The sequence below is a fragment of the Protopterus annectens genome, chromosome 6.part0 (assembly GCF_019279795.1).
Source record: "Protopterus annectens isolate FY-2018-M chromosome 6.part0, PAN1.0, whole genome shotgun sequence".
Classification (NCBI taxonomy): domain Eukaryota; kingdom Metazoa; phylum Chordata; order Ceratodontiformes; family Protopteridae; genus Protopterus; species Protopterus annectens.
Genome location: NC_056737.1, coordinates 1,036,700,102 through 1,036,717,341, shown reverse-complemented (window position 1 = coordinate 1,036,717,341; position 17,240 = coordinate 1,036,700,102). Strand labels below are relative to the sequence as shown.

The following is a 17,240-nucleotide window of genomic DNA, read 5'->3' as shown; positions in this document are numbered from 1 at the left end:
AGTTTCACCGAAGGTAAAAAAAAAAAAATGCAAAAACTTCTTGCGGAAACTGCCTTCTGCATCTATAGCACACTCCACAGACTTATGTATACCAACTCCAGGGTCTCACAATAGTAGAGAAAGAGGCAAACTCCACTGTCTGTGAGATTAGTTTCAGTGAACAACATTTGAAAATTTTAGTTCCACCTAAACTTTGACGATTTGAAATATTTCCGACAATATCACGTGTTCTCTTTTTCAAAAAAATACAGGCCTCAGTGCACTACTCACATTTACACTTGTATTGTCAATCTCTTTGATTACTCCAGGTAACCTGAAATGTCTAGTGTCTTTAAAGTGAAAAAAAAACAGTCCACTCAAATCCAAGGACAAAGGTGTTCTTCACTATAACTCTTCTCATGCTCATAGCTTCTTTTCTAGGCTATATTTCTAAGAAGCATACTTATCTCGGATATATTGGATAAAAACTGTGCAAAATGCTGCACCATTCATGCAAACCTCTCTAAGTCCTGCCTATCTTTTGAATTTTATATTTCCATAGTTTTATTTTATTTTGAATTTGTTAACCGGTGTAGAGCGGTGATCCCACTGGATCCACTTGCAGTCTCAGCCCAGGGAAAACAATTGTTGCACAGTAGTTACATGGCATTACTGTTAGCGTTATCACCTCACAGCAAGAGGTTCTTCCATTCGATTCTCGGCTCCTTCACCTTCTGTGTGGAGTCTGCCTGTCCTTCCCACGGTTGAGTGACGTTAAAGACATGCAGGTAGGTGCGAGCGTGAATGGGCGTGCCTTCTTTGAAGGTTGGGCATCGGGCTGGCATCTCAGCACTGTAAAATCCACTGCCAATCATGAGAGGACCGGAGTTCCGCTGTGGCGACCCCTAACCGGGAAAAGCCGAAAGATATTTAGTTACATGGCATTATATACAGGCTTAGTGAAGAAACGCAATGTATACATACCATTATATGTAGAGTGGAAATCAGTGTTGACAAGCTGAAAGAATCACAATCAGAAATAAAGGCAAGACCAAATTAGGTAGATGGAAGAAAGGAGTGAAGAGGTTAAGTTATTTGACTAGAGAGATAGCAGTTGCATTTCCTTAGAGTTTTGAAATAAGCTTTTATTTGTGAATGGAAATGGGGTAAGAGGAATGATCTTTAATTAAATAAGGGAAACATTCCGACAGTTTAGGACCAAGGTCTGAAAAAGCATGCTTTGTACAGCAAAGCCTAGTCTGGGGAGTCTGGATGAGAGGACATGACTGGTTAAGATGTCTGTGGTTGTATGTTGATAAATCTCTGAATAGTCTGGAAGCATAGCACTCAACTTCTTAAAGCAAGAAAATCTGGACAGAGACATAAATAATGGGGAGACAAAGGCCCAAAAATAAGGGCAATTTTTAAATATTGCTCTTAGAAAGTTGCTAGAATAACAGGCTTTGGATTAGCATGCATTTTTCTGAAGTGTATGAAGTCTGAAACTCAAATGTTTGTCATTATTTTTTTACTTCAGTCCTCCATGATTTGCCAGAAACCCACACATTTTATGAGGAAAAAAACAAAAATATGAAGCAAAAATCTGGTCATTCTGCTAAAATCTGTACAGTTGAGAGGTATGTTGGAAGCTAGTGGAGAGAAGGTGTCATTCTTGATAAGTTTTAATAGTTGAGAGGCAAGTAGAGGCAAGCAATTGCTTGACTTTTTTCTGTATCAAGCCTTTGATACTGGAATATCAGTAGACAGTAAGTTCTGTTCCTGTACCACGTAAATGGATTCTTTTTTCAGTGCTGGCACTGCAGTGTGGCATAATGGGAGTGCTGAATTCTTTAGTGTGCCATCCTTTGAATGAGGTATTAAAATGAAGTCCCATCTTCCTGAGTTGGTGGTACCTTAGGGTGTAAAAGGTACCTTGACACTTATCACAGAAGAGTCCATCTCCAGTGCGCTAGCCAAATTTTTCTGCTTATTATGAATACTACCTTGGGTCTCCCTGAAAAGATAGTTCACTGGCATAGTGGGACTAACCCAGTCAAAAAAGCATAAATAAAGTAAAATAAAAAAGAATATGAATTGCATTTTAGATTTGTCACTCTAATTTTACCTTTGCTGTTAACTAAAGTTATGCTGCCTTTTATATATTTTGTGGCTGTCAGTCTCTTTTTTTTCTGTCTCCACTGTAGTAGATCATCAGTAGTATTTACAGCATTTTGTAGTCATTAAGTTACCTGTGTAACAACTTTTTGAAATAATTGTGTTGCTGAAGAAATACCAAATAGAAGTCTAAGGAATCCATCCTTCCAAATGTCATATCAGATGCACATGATTTGAAGCTTTCTTCATATGGCTTTGTGTACTACAACACCTGATTTGCGTTATGAAAAAAAAAAAAACAACTTGTCATCTAACATTTTAAAGACCACTTCCTCAACTTTGAGGCAATGTGTAATGCTCTTTTTAATCACTTTATTTGGCTTTTATGGATCCAGATGAATGTTGGTCTTGTATTGCTTTCTACCACATAGTCTTCACCCATTCTAATATCCATATTTACTTCTTAGTGACACCTAATGTTTCCATCTGCCACAGTTCTTGTGCTTTACTGTACTTTGGGCATGTGTCACAGGCAGAGCATCAAGACTTATTTGTGACATCTCCCTGGCAAACTTCCTAGCTTTAAGTAAAGCAGCACACCTCTGAAAGCTATTGCTTGGCTGTGCTCAGTTTTTGAGCTGCCTCTGCAAGTGTGTGACTCTTGTGCCACATTCAGTCTTTGCTTTAACATTATGAATGTATTTACTATTTTTAACTTCTCACAAGCCAGTTAACCAAAATAATATGATAATTTGCTTCTTTAAGTACTATGGCTGGTCATAGATGTTCTTGTACTGCTTAGTTTTTTTATTCATATTTCAGTTACGTTAGACTTAGTGACCTGACTTGGTGCTCTGAGTAAGTTAGCAGTTTATGCATAGTTCTCATTTTTGTGCCTTTTAGCCCAGTTTAATCTGTAGTATCTTCAGACATATTGCAATGAGCACTAATGTCTAGTTTAAATTCAGCATTTTGTTTATTAATTTGCAACATTTTTGCAAGCAATTTGAGTTGTACTCTTTTATCACTCTTTTAAATATCTTTAATCCAGAAAGCTTGAGTCAGGTCTGTGGTGCAGATAAAATCACTTTAGCTAGCAGAGCTAGGAGACTCTGTCAATGATACTTTCCCTGTGGGAGGAATAAAGACATGTTGAAGTTTCAAGTAGTTTATTCAGTTAAGTAGGTAGATGGACAAGTGTTCTTGTTCTCAAAGAGCTATATATTAGTTAACTCGGAAACTCTGCTTTCATCTGTAGTTTTTGATGAGGTCAGATCTCTTAATAGCTCACTTCCTATGTGATTATTTCTCACACCATAGACTATGCTGTCTCCTGTGAATGAAACATGCAGATCACCAAATTCTCAGTCTTTATCAAGATTCTTTAGCTCATTAACATAAACGCTTTATATATTTTATTTGATACCCAATGAATTTATGTCTTATCTAAGTGGATTTAAGTTTACCCTCTTGGAAGCCGTAATAATTTACTTCAGTATGTATTCTCCCTGCATTCCTCTTAAAAGAGCACATCTGTGTTCTGCACTAATTTTATAATAATAAAAAAAACACTACTTGTCACTAACAGTCTTAAAACAGAAACATCAACCTGAACGAACTTAAATTAGATGCAATGCTTATTTTGTTGTCCATATATTTGCTAGAAGCATTGCTTTTACGATCTCTAAGTTGCTCTTGGATTCTTAAGCATGCTGGTGTAACATTTTTTGTATATTAAATATGGAACATTTGCAGTAGACTACATATGACAAAGAGCTGATAAAAATTGTTTTACAGCAAATTTAGAACTATTTGTATCACAAGACGTCTGAGCATTGTCCACAAGCCTATAGTAGACTTAAAACCACACCATACTGCCTAACTGGCTTCTGGCAGAGAGTGTCGAAATCAAGTATTGATCAAATTAGAACCTGTTGAATTAGAAATATATCAGTGATGTAGCAAAATTTAACATAAATGTGAATTCATCAGAATTGAATGTAATTGTTTTCCAATTATATTTCCTGTGTCCAAGGCCACACCACTATACCATTCTTCTTATCAAGGGTACCATGTTGTTTTCTATTCCTTTAACACTAGTTTGCCTCACATTTTGTTTATTAGAATACCACTGACAGCTGAAAAATGCTGTTGTGAACAAGAACATTATTGTTTCATATTTATAGCCAAGTTCTTACATTCACTTTGTGGAAATAACCAGAAAGTGGAGTTTATTCAAAAGAGAGGAATCTATGTAGTTGCATATATGTTTTGCTACTAGGACAGAAACCATCTTAAAAAGGTATTCACATGGTAGTTGGAAGTGATGAGTGATGCAGGAATGTGTGTAATATAGAATGGCATATGAGGAGAAAGAGGCAAACTGGGGGGAGGGATAAAACTGGCATCTGGAGAACATAACAGATGTGCAGATAAAGTTTGTCTGTCTCCATTGTTCCTGTACTCCCATGCAGTGTTTGGTTATTTTAAAGTATAAAGCTTGATGAACAGTGCTAGTGCTTGATATACAGTGGGATTTTTTATGAAAAAGTGAGCAATTTGTAAAATAAAAAAAAATGAAAATGTCTGATAAATTTCAACTAAAAGTACAGTTCTATCTAAGGATAAAACATGTAATCTGCTGTCCTTAAAAATTTTCAGGATTGCTTCGATGTCCTTCTATTGTTATGTTGCAGTATTCATTACAGTAGGGTGGTTGCTGCCTGCAGCACTGCCATCGGCTAGTATACCAAAGTCTTTGCTCCTGGAGGGTACGTGCGATTTTACTTGCCAGGGCAATAAACCGACATAGGGTATAAAGGGACGTCTGCACGTACCGTCCTCAGAATTTTTTCTGCCGCAGTGAGTGTCAGACTCCTGTTTGCCAGTTCAGAAAGCAGATCGCAGTTTCAGACGACTGGTTAAAGTTGCCGCTCCAGACCAGACGACCGCTTCATCAACCGATACAGATAAGTACCATGTTGGGTGTTTCTTTGCCTTTTGATTACGGTTAAGATGTACATGTCAACTAGAAAGGGGAAGTGTGCTTGTGAGAGACAAATTCCTCACAAGTTTATAAACGAAAAGTGCATATTTTGCTTAGGCGAGGCCCACGACCATACGTCCTGCATCATTTGCAAATCTTGCGTTCCAAAAACACTTTGCAGCTGTTTGGCTGCATTGAAATTGTATTTGGAAAATCAGAGATTACGACATCTTGTGCTAGGTATGGAAGGGGGAGTAGGCCCATCCGCTGAGCCGCTGAGGAAGGCGGCCAAGAAAATTACACCAGAATCCCACGCTGCACCTCAGTTGTCTGAGCAGATTCTTGAGGCTGATGAAAGCCCGGGATCTTCTCAAACATCTGTTTCCAAACCAGGCCCAGGAACCTCAGTGGAAGCTGGGATGGCATAAACTTTAGGTACGTCTGCTGAGGCTATTCAGCCATCAGATCCTGATGGCAGAGGGGAAGCACGACTCATTTCAATCAAAGGGCCCTGCTCCTACACTTCCACCCAAACAGACGTCAGCTCCGATTCTTTCTCCACCAGCTACCCCTTTGAAGAGAAAACAAAAAGTAAAGCATCCTGAGCCTCAACCGGTTCCTGGATGGGAAGTATTTTCACAAAGTCTCTCTAAGGCATTTCAGCCCTTGGAGACACAACAGTTACCACCTGAACCCTCTCCTCAACCCCCTTTAGAGGTATCAGAGGAAGACTGCTCCTCTTCAGAGGAATCTATTACTTATGAGTCACAAATAGACTCCCCAAAGGATTTCATTACCCCAACGGAGGAAGACTCATTACTCCCGAGTCCCCAGGGGAAGAATTCACCTTTGGAGACACAATTTCCCTCATAAGGGAACATTTTAAGTGTCAAGCATCAGAAGTATCTGACACCAAGAAAAGGTACTTTGAACTATTAGAAATGGAGCAGTCATGTGCTTCTGCTGTGTCCCCCTAGCTTCCTGCTTTCCAGGATGCATTCCGGGCTGCTTCTCAGTCCCCAGACTCACAACCACCAGCCTGAAAATGTCCGGACTGTTTCTATAAGGTCCCTCAGGAAACCCAGTTCCTTTTTAAAAATCCTCCAGCAGACCCAGCAGTTATTGCAGTCTCTGCTGACAAAACATCAAGACAGTTGCCTTCTGCTGCTCTCCACCTCATCGGTAAAAACAGCAAATTCATGGACAGACTAGAGAAGAAAGTGTATACCTCCTCTACTCTGGCTATAAGAGCTCTCTACTACCAAACACATATGTCTAGGTATGTCCTGGACAGCATCACCAAAGCTTCTACCCTCCTCTGTGAGACTCCTGACCCTCCCATTAAAGTCCAAATCAACACCCTTCTTTCCACAGCATCCCAAGTGACTAGGCACTCCATCAAGTGCAGATGTTCTTCGTGTTTCACTATTGCAGTCATTACATTTGGGTTATCTGCTTGCAGGTAGACCTCAGTCAGCCTGACTGAAGTCTTGGATCCTGTGTCGGTTGCTTTGTCATCTTCCATGATGTCAGGTAGTCCAGGGTATAAAGCTTGCAGTCGACGCCATTACATCAGTCTTTCATGCCGTGCGGTGCCTGAAGCAGAGGCAGTTTGCAAGTGCCAGTCGGCCAACTCCTGAAATTTTCATTTTTGAGTTTCAGGTCCGAAGTCTTCAACAAAGCTAAGTACCCTGTTGGGGATCCTTTTTCTTGCTCTAAACCGATGTCAGTAAAAGTTAACAATTGTATTACTTGTGGAAAGCAAATACCTCATAAAGATTTTCATTCTTACTGCATTCCTTGTTTAGGCCCAGACCACGATGTCCCTCGCTGTCGGTTTTGTGCCTTATTCAATCCTCAAACTATTCGTCGTTGGTTCATTTTTCCATCTAACTTTTTTGGTACTCTGTTCAATTATCCAGAAATGGCTTCAGTAAGCCACCTGACTACCAACATTCCGAAAAAACACAAAGATAAAGACAGAGACAGACCGCATAGGTCCAAAGCTGCCAATGACACTTCCGTTAAGCTAGTCGCCAGTTCGCCAGTACTCAGTGAGCTGCTTTCACAGCCCCTGATACCCGCTACTTCAGAATTGCAGGCCTCTACTGAGACCCATTTGGAGTCCGGTATGCCACGAGATGCTTCTTCGACTATGGAACCTGTGGATGTCTCTACCTTGGATGGATCCGGAGCCGCTGTGCAGGCACCGGCTTCTGAGGGTGTATTCAGGCCTACCGGCTTGTATATTAAACTGACGCCATCTTCTTCTTCAAGGCCTAAAACTCATTCCACGCCTAGAAAACTGACACCCAGACCTCATGGTCAGACCCCTATGCCTAAAAAACAAATGATAAGAATGGCTGAAGTCCTTATTACCCTAATCAAGGGAAGCCACCATTTTCCCTCTAAGAGACAGAGAACTGATTTTCCTTCTGATTCTCCTGATCAGGATTCTGAATTTTCTGTTTCTTCTGATGACCAGAATTTGCCCTTATCTACCTGTGAGGATTCTGATGCAGAGGACTCCTTTCCCTCTGCTTCTCTTCCAGAAGATTTCCCTTTTGGTGAAACTTTGCATACTCTTAGGGAACATTTCCGCTGGGAAAGCCAGGATTACTTTGACTCCAAAAAGAGGCTTAGGGAATTCTTACTCCTGCCTCAGCACATTCCTTTAGCTGTCCCTCCTGTACTGGACATTGTAGATGATGCCTTCCTGGAATCTAGCTTGGCCCCAGACACTTTACCTCTGGCTCCCAGGAAACCTGACCGGTATTACAGAGTGCCTGACTTTCACAAGTTCCTCTTTAAGAAACCTTCTGCGGATCGATAGACAATTTCACAGGGACCCAAAGGCATTAAGGCTACTACTGCCAAAAACCCTACCCCCTCTGATAGAGACTCCAGGGCGCTGGATAGATGGGGTAAGAAGGTATACACTTCTGCTACTTTGGCCTTAAACTGCCAGTTTCATATGTTCAAGTATCAGCAGCATATTATTGGATTACTTAAACAGAAAATGATGTTGATTCCTGACTGTGCTGAAAATAAAGAATTACAGGATTTAATGCATTCTGCTGAACAAGTTGGTAAACATAATACCTCCAAGTTCTTTTATTTGAACAGCATATATAAAATATCATAAAACTGAAAATCACAGAAAATTTATTTATGTGTGTTTCAGTTTTATGATATTTTATATTTGTTGTTCAAATAAAAGAACCTGGAGGTATTATTCCTGGTCGTTTGTGGTACTAAACAGTTTTCTTGTCTTTGGTGGATATAAAGTTGGTAAACATACTTTGCAATGTGGTTTTGATTCATTAGAGGCATCTTCCAGGGCTGCTGTCACTGGGTCTGTACTTAGAAGGCATGCTTGGCTTAAGGAGCAAAATTTGCCAGATCATGTTAAAGCTAAATTATTGGATGCTCCCTTAAACCAAGACCACCTGTTTGGCAACAAAGCAGAAGTAGTACTTAAAAAGATGGAGGAAAAAGCTAAATCTATGCAAACTGTTAAAGATTTGCTGCAAGTGCAGCCTCCCAGATTTAGTAGGCACTGGCCTTCTAAGAATTGGTCCTTTCCTGTCTCTTCCAGGCCTTCTCAGTCCAAACCCAGGACCAGCAGACCACCCAGGCTTCAGTCTCAAGGTACTCTCAGGCCTAAGCATTGGGGGGCTCCCACTTCCAAAGCTGAAAGTAGTAAGACTCCCCCCATGGTAAACTGTCACAATGACTTAACCTTAAACCTTCCAAGCCCTGCTCAACTGACTGTTCCTTTAGGGGGAAAGATCGCCCTGCATGCAGAAAACTGGGAACTCATTACCCAAGACAAATGGGTTTTAAATATAGTTTCCCAAGGATACAGATTCCACTTCCACTCCCTACAAACCCCAAACGGTTTGCCGGATCTACCCCCAAATCAGTGGGCAGAGGCTCAAAAGCAGGTTCTCTCTCTTCTAAGTATCAGGGCTATTCAACCTGTCCCAGAAGAGGAATTGGGGGCAAGGTTTTTACTCAAGACTTTTCCTGGTACCCAGAAAAGACAATTCTTGGCGTCCTATCCTGGATCTGTCTATCCTAAACACTTTTTTGGTAATCCCAAAATTCAAAATGCTAACTCTTCATCAGCTGCTTCCCATGCTAGGCAAAAATGCCTGGTTGGCAACACTGGATTTAAAGGAAGCTTACCTGTACATCCCAATAAGGGAATCTTGCAGAAAATACCTATGCTTCAGAGCAGGCTACATGCACTGTCAGTTCTCTGCACTGCCCTTTGGCTTATCTAATTCACCCAGGGTATTCACAAAGTGCCTAGCTCCAGTCATTGCATTCTGCAGGCAAAGAAATATTCAAATATACCCATACCTGGACAATTGTCTAATTCAGGCAAAAAGCCAGGACATACTATTAAATCATTTGGCATTTGTAAAGAAACTACTAACCACACTGGGGTACACCATAAACGAAAAGAAATCACACCTAGTACCCTGCCAACAAATTGTATTCTTGGAAGCAAGCTTGAATTCAACTTCCCAGACGGCCTACCTCATGCCAGAGAAACAAGTTTATTTGACAGCCTACTTCAGACTACTGGCCGCAAAGACCCAGCTATCTGCAAGGAAAATACTGAAAGCCGTGGGGTTCCTGGCCTCTTGCATTCTACTAACTCTATATGCAAGATTGCATATGAGGAAACTACAATGGTATCTTAAAAGCCTATGGTGTCAACATTCTCTGGACCTAGAATTAATGATTCCTATCATTCCTTGTATAAAAACAGAGTTCCTTTGGTGGGCAGAGGCCTGCCACCACAACAAGGGACTGCCGTTCACTCTACTTCCTGCTGCCCAAACCCTAACAACAGACGCATTAGACTATGCATGGGGGGGTTGGGGGGGCTCATTTGGCAGGGCAGTGCATTCAGGGCAAATGAAACCCGAGTCAAATGCACCTGCATATCAATCAAAAAGAAATGTTAGCTGTACAGAATACTCTGACAGCCTTCAAGGACCACATTCTTCCAGGACAGTTATTGGTAAAGACGGACAACACCACTGTCATGTGGTACATAAACAAGCAGGGGGGAACCCACTCATACCCTCTCTGCAGAGTAGCCATGGCTCTGTAGAACACAGCCTTGAGCTACCAAGTGCACCTTCTAGCTCATTTCATGCCGGGCAAGCTGAATACACTGGCAGACGACCTAAGCAGAAATCTCATGGACCCACATGAGTGGAAACTGGACCCAAAGATATTCAACGTTTTGAGAAACAAATGGGGGAGCCCAGAGATAGACCTGTTTGCCTCCCCTCAGAACTACCAGTTGGACAAACTCTGCACAAGGACTCCCCACAGCCAAGCTTGGAAAGTGGATGCCCTGTCCTTCACCTGGAAAAACCTATCAGTTTATGCCTTTCCCCCTCTGCCTCTCCTCTCCAAAGTTATATTAAAGATCAAACAGGACAAACCAAGGACAATACTCATTGCACCAGGCTGGCCATGCCAACACTGGTACCCCCTCTTGCGCATTGTGTCACTGCTGTCCCAGCAGGAAGGCCAGATTCTGCACCCCCAGCTTTAAACCCTGAACCTTGCAGCCTGGCTAATACCTGAGCTACCCATTGCCATCCCTCAGTAAGCAAGTGATGGATGTCATTCTGGAGGCAAGGAGATCTAGTACTAGAAAATCCTATGCTGAAAAGTGGAAAAGATTCTGTTCCTGGAGCCAAACTCAGGGGATGGCCACAACAGTGCCCAATTTACCGCATATTCTTCAATACTTAACTGAGATGCTTCACAAGGGTCTTTCCTTCTCTTCCATTAAAATCCATGCTTCAGCCATTTCAGCACATTATTCTATGGAGCCACCCCTCTTCTCTCATCCACTGCTGAAGCAATTCCTCAGAGGGGCCAAAAATTTAAGACCACCTAGGAGAGCCCCTACTCCAGCCTAGGACCTTAACTTTGTATTGGAAAAGCTCACTCCACCCCCCTTGAGCCAGCTGCAACTGCAGAGTTGAAATGCCTTTCTTGGAAAACAGCCTTCCTCCTAGCCATCACTTCAGGTAGAAGGGTATCTGAATTACAGGCCCTCATGGCAGTGGAGCCTTTCATCATCTTTCATGCTGATAAGATGTCCCACAGGACCAACCCTTCCTTTATGCCCAAGGTGGTATCCAGTGTGGCCCTTAATCAGTCCATGCATTTGCCAACCTTCTTTTCTAATCCACAGAACAAAGGGGGCTGAATACTGCACTCCTTGGACGTGCACAGACAACTTAGATTTTACTTGGACAGGACTACGCCTCTCAGGAAATCTGAACAGCTGCTGGTTGTATTTGCTGTAGGGGCAGAGGGGAAGGCAATTTCAAAGCAAACCATTTCTAAGTGGATAGGCCATTGCATTAATTTCTGCTATAAGCACCATGGAAACCTACCCCACAGGGGATAAGACCCCATTCCACCAGGGCTGCATCTACTTCTACAGACTTTCTCAGAGATGTCCTACCAGGGACATCCTAGAAGCTGTTATGTGGAGTTCTGTACGTACTTTCACCAAGCATTATCACTTGCCAATTTTTTCTAAATCCAGTGCTGGTTTTGCCACTGCAGTCTTGCAGGGCCTAATAGCTTGTCCTAATGCTCTATAATTGCTTCCTCCCTCCCATAGCTTTGGGAATTACCCAAATGTAATGACTGCACCAGTGAAACACGGAGAACATAGTACAGTTGTGTACACTTACCATAAATGTAGATGTTTGAGTGTATTCACTGTTGCAGTCCTGGTTACCCTCCCTCCAGCCCCCTGACTTCTATTGACTTTACCTCTCTTGTTGTTTACTATACTTAAAGCTTTCTGGTGTATTTGCTTCTTGTTGGAGGTGTAACCTTGTATATAATTGCTTCCCATTATGGGGGCACCTGACATCTGGATCAAGAAAAACTTATATAATGGCGTTGCTGCATGCTTTATACCCCTGACTACCTGACGTCACAGAAGGTGAGACAGCAACCAATGCAGGACCCAAGACTTTGATAATCAGGCCAACTGAGGGCTACCTGCAAGCATATAACCCAAATGTAATGACTGCAACAGTGAATACACTTGAACACCTACATTTATGGTAAGTGTACACAACTGTACTTTATGATGCTGTGGAAGCCTCATCAGAATCTGCTGCATCAGGATCAGTTTTGAGGCTATATTCCTGGGTGAGACTACAACCTCTCCCTGTGGATGTACAAACAAAATTGCTTGACGCACCCCTGGACAATAAGGCCCTGTTTGACCACGCCTCAGCAGAGCTTCTCAAATCTCTTCAAGAAAAGTGAAGAGAACTACAAAAATCTTAAACATTTATTGGTGTCTCCTATGCCCAGATACCACAGGAACTACCCACAAAACCCTTCCTTTGTTAGAAGACAGTCCTCGCACCCAGCTCCACAGTCAAGGGGATGTAGACAACCAAGGAAAAGCTCTACTCCAAGATTTCCCACCACACCCTTTTGGAGTCAGTCTGACCAAACCAGACCCACCTCCACTGGGACTTACCACCTTTACACTCAAACACCCCCCTATCCCTTCATCTCACCCTCTCCCTACCCTCCTGGTGGATAATTACATCAGAACAGTGGTTCCTCTCCATCATTCAGAGGGGATATTTCATGACTTGGTGGATGTTATCACCCTTCCAGGGTATTCCTCAACCATCTACAAGCCAAGCCCACCTTTTCCCACCCATCATTCAACAACTGCTAGCTCAGGGCACCATAGAACAGGTACCCTAACCACAAAGAAACATAGGCTTCTACTCCAGAATGTTTCTGGTACCAAGGAAAGACAGCCCATGGAGGCCAGTTCTAGATGTATCTTTCCTAAACCTCTTTCTCTAGGTACCCAGCTTCAAAATGATTACCTTACCTCTGATCTTACCACTTCATACCAACACAGGCTTTCATAGTAGCCCTGGATTTGAAGGATACTTACCTGCATATTCCTGTGCATTCAGGTTACAGGAAATTCCTCCACTTTGCAATAGGTTCTTGCAATTTTCAGTTCTCTGCCTTGCCCTTTGGACTCTCCACTATCATCATCATCATCATCCCATTTTTCCCATTTACATGGGGTTGGGGTATCGTATTAACTGTCGCCAACTCTCTCGATTCAGTGCCACTCTCCTGCCTTCTTCAACACTCATGCCTGACTGTCGCAGATCTTCTTTCACACAATCCATCCACCTCTTTGCTGGACGCCCTCGCTTCCTCTTACCTTCTTCCTGTCTGTCCCAAATCTCCCTCACCAGATTGTCTTCTGCTTTTCTACGCATGCGCCCATACCATCGTAATCTGTTTCCTTTGATCTTTTCTGCATTTGGAGCTACTTTGGCTTCTGCTGTTATGTCCTCATTTCTTCGCCTGTCCCGCAGTGTGCATCCTACCACCTTTCTCAGGCACTTCATTTCCATCACCTCTAGCTTCTTCAACTGTTCTGCCTTTACTGCCCAGGTTTCTGTACCATACAGTAGTACTGGTCGCACCACTGTCTTGTACACCTTACTTTTCAGCTTCTTTGGCATTCTTCTGTCATATACTACACCTGATACTCTATGCCACTTGGCTGCAGCCCCTCTGATTCTAGCTTTGCCCTCTTCATTCAGACTACCCTTCTCCTCAACCACCCCTCCCAGATACTTGAAGCTGTTTACCTGTTCCACTATCTTCCCATCTATCTCTATTCTCAGCTTCTTCTGATTTCCCCAATCTGCTGCCATTACCACTGTCTTATCTGTGCTTAGTTTCGTCCCATGTGCCTTCAGATTTGCATTTCATTCTCCTATCCTTTGCTGAAGTTCTAGATCAGAGTCAGCCTGTACTGCCACATCGTCTGCATACAGCAGCTTTGTTGCTCTGACCCCTTCAACCTGTTTGCTGATGTAGTCCATTACCAGTATGAACAGCAGTGGGCTCAGAGCTGAACCCTGGTGTACACCCGCTCCCACTAGGAACCCCTTAGTGAGGCCAAACACTGTTCGTACTTGAGTCACTGGGTCCTTGTACATAGCCTGTACTAATTCTACCAATGTTTCTGGGACTTCAAACCACCGCAGTACTGCCCAGATCAGCTTTCTTGGGACCTTGTCATATGCTTTCTCCAAGTCTAGGAAAGCCCAGTTTGACTCTCACCTCTTCTTTAGTTTCTTCTCAAGTATCTGTCTCAATGCAAACATCGGGTCAATTGTGCTGCATCCTGATCTGAACTGTTCATCTCCCATCTTATATTCTACTATTCTGCATATCCGTTTATCAATCACCCTCTCCAGAACTTTCATGCAATGTGGTAGGAGTTTGATGCCTCTGTACTGTCCACAGTTGTGGATGTCCCCTTTGTTCTTGTACACTGGCACGAGTATGCTTATTCTCCAGTCATCTGGAATACGCCTTTCTCTCCACACTGCAATTAGTACCCTCAAGAGCCATTTCTCCCCTGGCTCACCCAGCATCTTTATCATATCTGCTGTGACCTCATCTGAGCCTGCTGCTTTCCCTGACTTCATTTTCCTTAGTGCTGCTCTTACTTCTTCTAAGCTGGGCTCCTCTTCTACTCTCATTGTAGGCTGTTTCTGGGGCAGTACCACTTCTGTGGGGTTTTCTTCATTCAGAAGCTGCTGGAAATGCTCCTTCCATCTGCTTTTGATGTCCTGTGGGCTGGTAAGCAGGTTGTTGCTGGAATCCCTTATGAAGGGTGTCTGACTATCTTCTTTATCTTTCTGTCTTTGCCTTGCAACCTGGTATAGTTTCTTTGTGCCCCTTACTGAGTCACTTTCCAGAAGCTGATAGAGTGCCTCTGATGCCCTATTCTTTGCTATTGCAACTTCTTTTTTAGTTTCTTTGTTAGCCAACCAGTAGTCCTTCCTAGCTTGGTCAGTCTTTTCAATCTCCCACTTCTTCCTGCACTCCTTCTTTCTTTTGATTACTTCCTGCACTTCTGCATTCCACCACCAGCTTTCCTTATGTACCTTATTTCCATACCTGGCTCGGCTACATATATTTTCTGTAGTCCTAACACATGCTGTTTTTAGGCGCTGCCACTCTTCTTCAACTCCACCTATTTCCTCCTCTTCTTGGGGTGCTAGAGCCCTGAGTAATTCCTTGAACTGCTGTACTTTCTCTCCAGTCAACTTCCAGGTCTTCAGACTGGTCTCTGTTGACCTTAGAGCCTTCTCTGACCACTGCTTGCAGCTGATTGTGACAACTACTGGTTTATGCTGTGAACCGACTGTTTCACTGGGGATGACTTTGCAATCATGGATTCTACCCCAGTGCCTTTCCCTTACTACGAGGAAGTCTACCTGAGTTGCATGTTGGCTACTGTTGTATGTGATCTTATGACTGTCTCTCTTTCTGAACCATGTGTTGGCTACTATCAAGCCATTTGCCAGACAGAAGTCTCCCCTACTCCCCGAGTATTCACAAAGTGTCTAGCACCCTTCATTACTCACTGCAGGACTCAGGGTATACAGAGATACCCATATCTAGATGACCTGTTCATTCTTCATCAAGACCACCAAGTCCTTCTACTCCACCTACAATACGTAATTTCCCCCTAACTCAATTAGGGTTTACCATAAACCACGAAAAGACTCACCTGACCCCTTCTCAAGACCTGGTTTTCCTGGGATGCAGAATCAGAACAGACAGAATGAAAGCTTCATTCCAGGCCAAAGAATCCTAGACCTTTGTCTATACTTCAAAAATCTCCTCACCCACTCCGTGCCAGTTTGGGAATTCCTAAGAATGTTAGCCACATGGCATCCTTTATACCCGTGTTGTGTCTGACAAGACTCCACATGTGAAAAATCCAGTGTCTCCTAAACAACTTACGGAGCTAGCACTCCTAGCCCCTGGACTCACCCCTCCCCCTACTTCAATGTCTGAAGAGGGAACTGCAGTGGTGGGTATCAGCACTTCACCTCAACCAAGGACCCCCCCCCCTACAGGTTCCAGCCCCTCTACAGCAGGTCTGCACAGATGCATCAGACTTTGGGTCAGGTGCAGTGCTACTAATAAACCAGAATCAATTCTCTGTACAAGGCAGATGGTCCAACCTAGGACAAAAGGACCATATCAACATCAAAGAAATGAGAGCAGTACAGGTAGCCCTACTAACATTCAAATCAGCTCTTCAGCCAGGAACCCGGAAAGTGATCACAGGCAAAATGACTGTCCTGTAGTACATAAACAAGCGGGGGGGAACAAAGTCCTACCCTCTGTGCAACCTGACCATCTAGATAGCATCATCACTCCAGATCCACCTGGTGGCAGTGTATATTCCCTCAACAGAGAATGTAACACAGCATCATCACTCCAGATCCACCTGGTGGCAGTGTATATTCCCTCAACAGAGATTGTAACCCAGCATCATCACTCCAGATACACCTGGTAGCAGTGTATATTCCCTCAGCAGAGAATATAACCCAGCATCATCACTTCAGATACACCTGGCAGCAGTGTATATTCCCTCAACAGAGACTGTAACACAGCATCATCACTCCAGATCCATCTGGTGGCAGTATATATTCCCTCAACAGAGAATGTAACCCAGCATCATCACTCCAGATACACCTGGTAGCAGTGTATATTCCCTCAGCAGAGAATATAACCCAGCATCATCACTTCAGATACACCTGGTAGCAGTGTATATTCCCTCAACAGAGAATGTAACCCAGCATCATCACTCCAAATTCACCTGGTGGCAGTGTATATTCCCTCAGCAGAGAAGGTAACCCAGCATCATCACTCCAGATCCACCTGGTAGCAGTGTATATTCCCTCAACAGAGAATATAACCCAGCATCATCACTTCAGATACACCTGGTATCAGTGTATATTCCCTCAGCAGAGAATGTAACCCATCATCATCACTCCAGATCCACCTGGTAGCAGTGTATATTCCCTCAACAGAGTATATAAGCCAGCATCATCACCCCAGATACACCTGGTATCAGTGTATATTCCCTCAACAGAGAATGTAACCCATCATCATCACTCCAGATCCACCTGGTAGCAGTGTATATTCCCTCAACAGAGAATATAACCCAGCATCATCACTCCAGATACACCTGGTATCCGTGTATATTCCCTCAACTGAGAATGTAACC

General features: G+C 43.1%; 1 protein-coding gene across 1 annotated transcript in view; it reads left to right on the top strand.

Annotated features, from left to right (window-relative positions):
* Positions 1-17,240, top strand: part of ATG2B (autophagy related 2B) — a 1,825,281-nt gene that overhangs the window by 278,472 nt on the left and 1,529,569 nt on the right. The window lies entirely within an intron of this gene.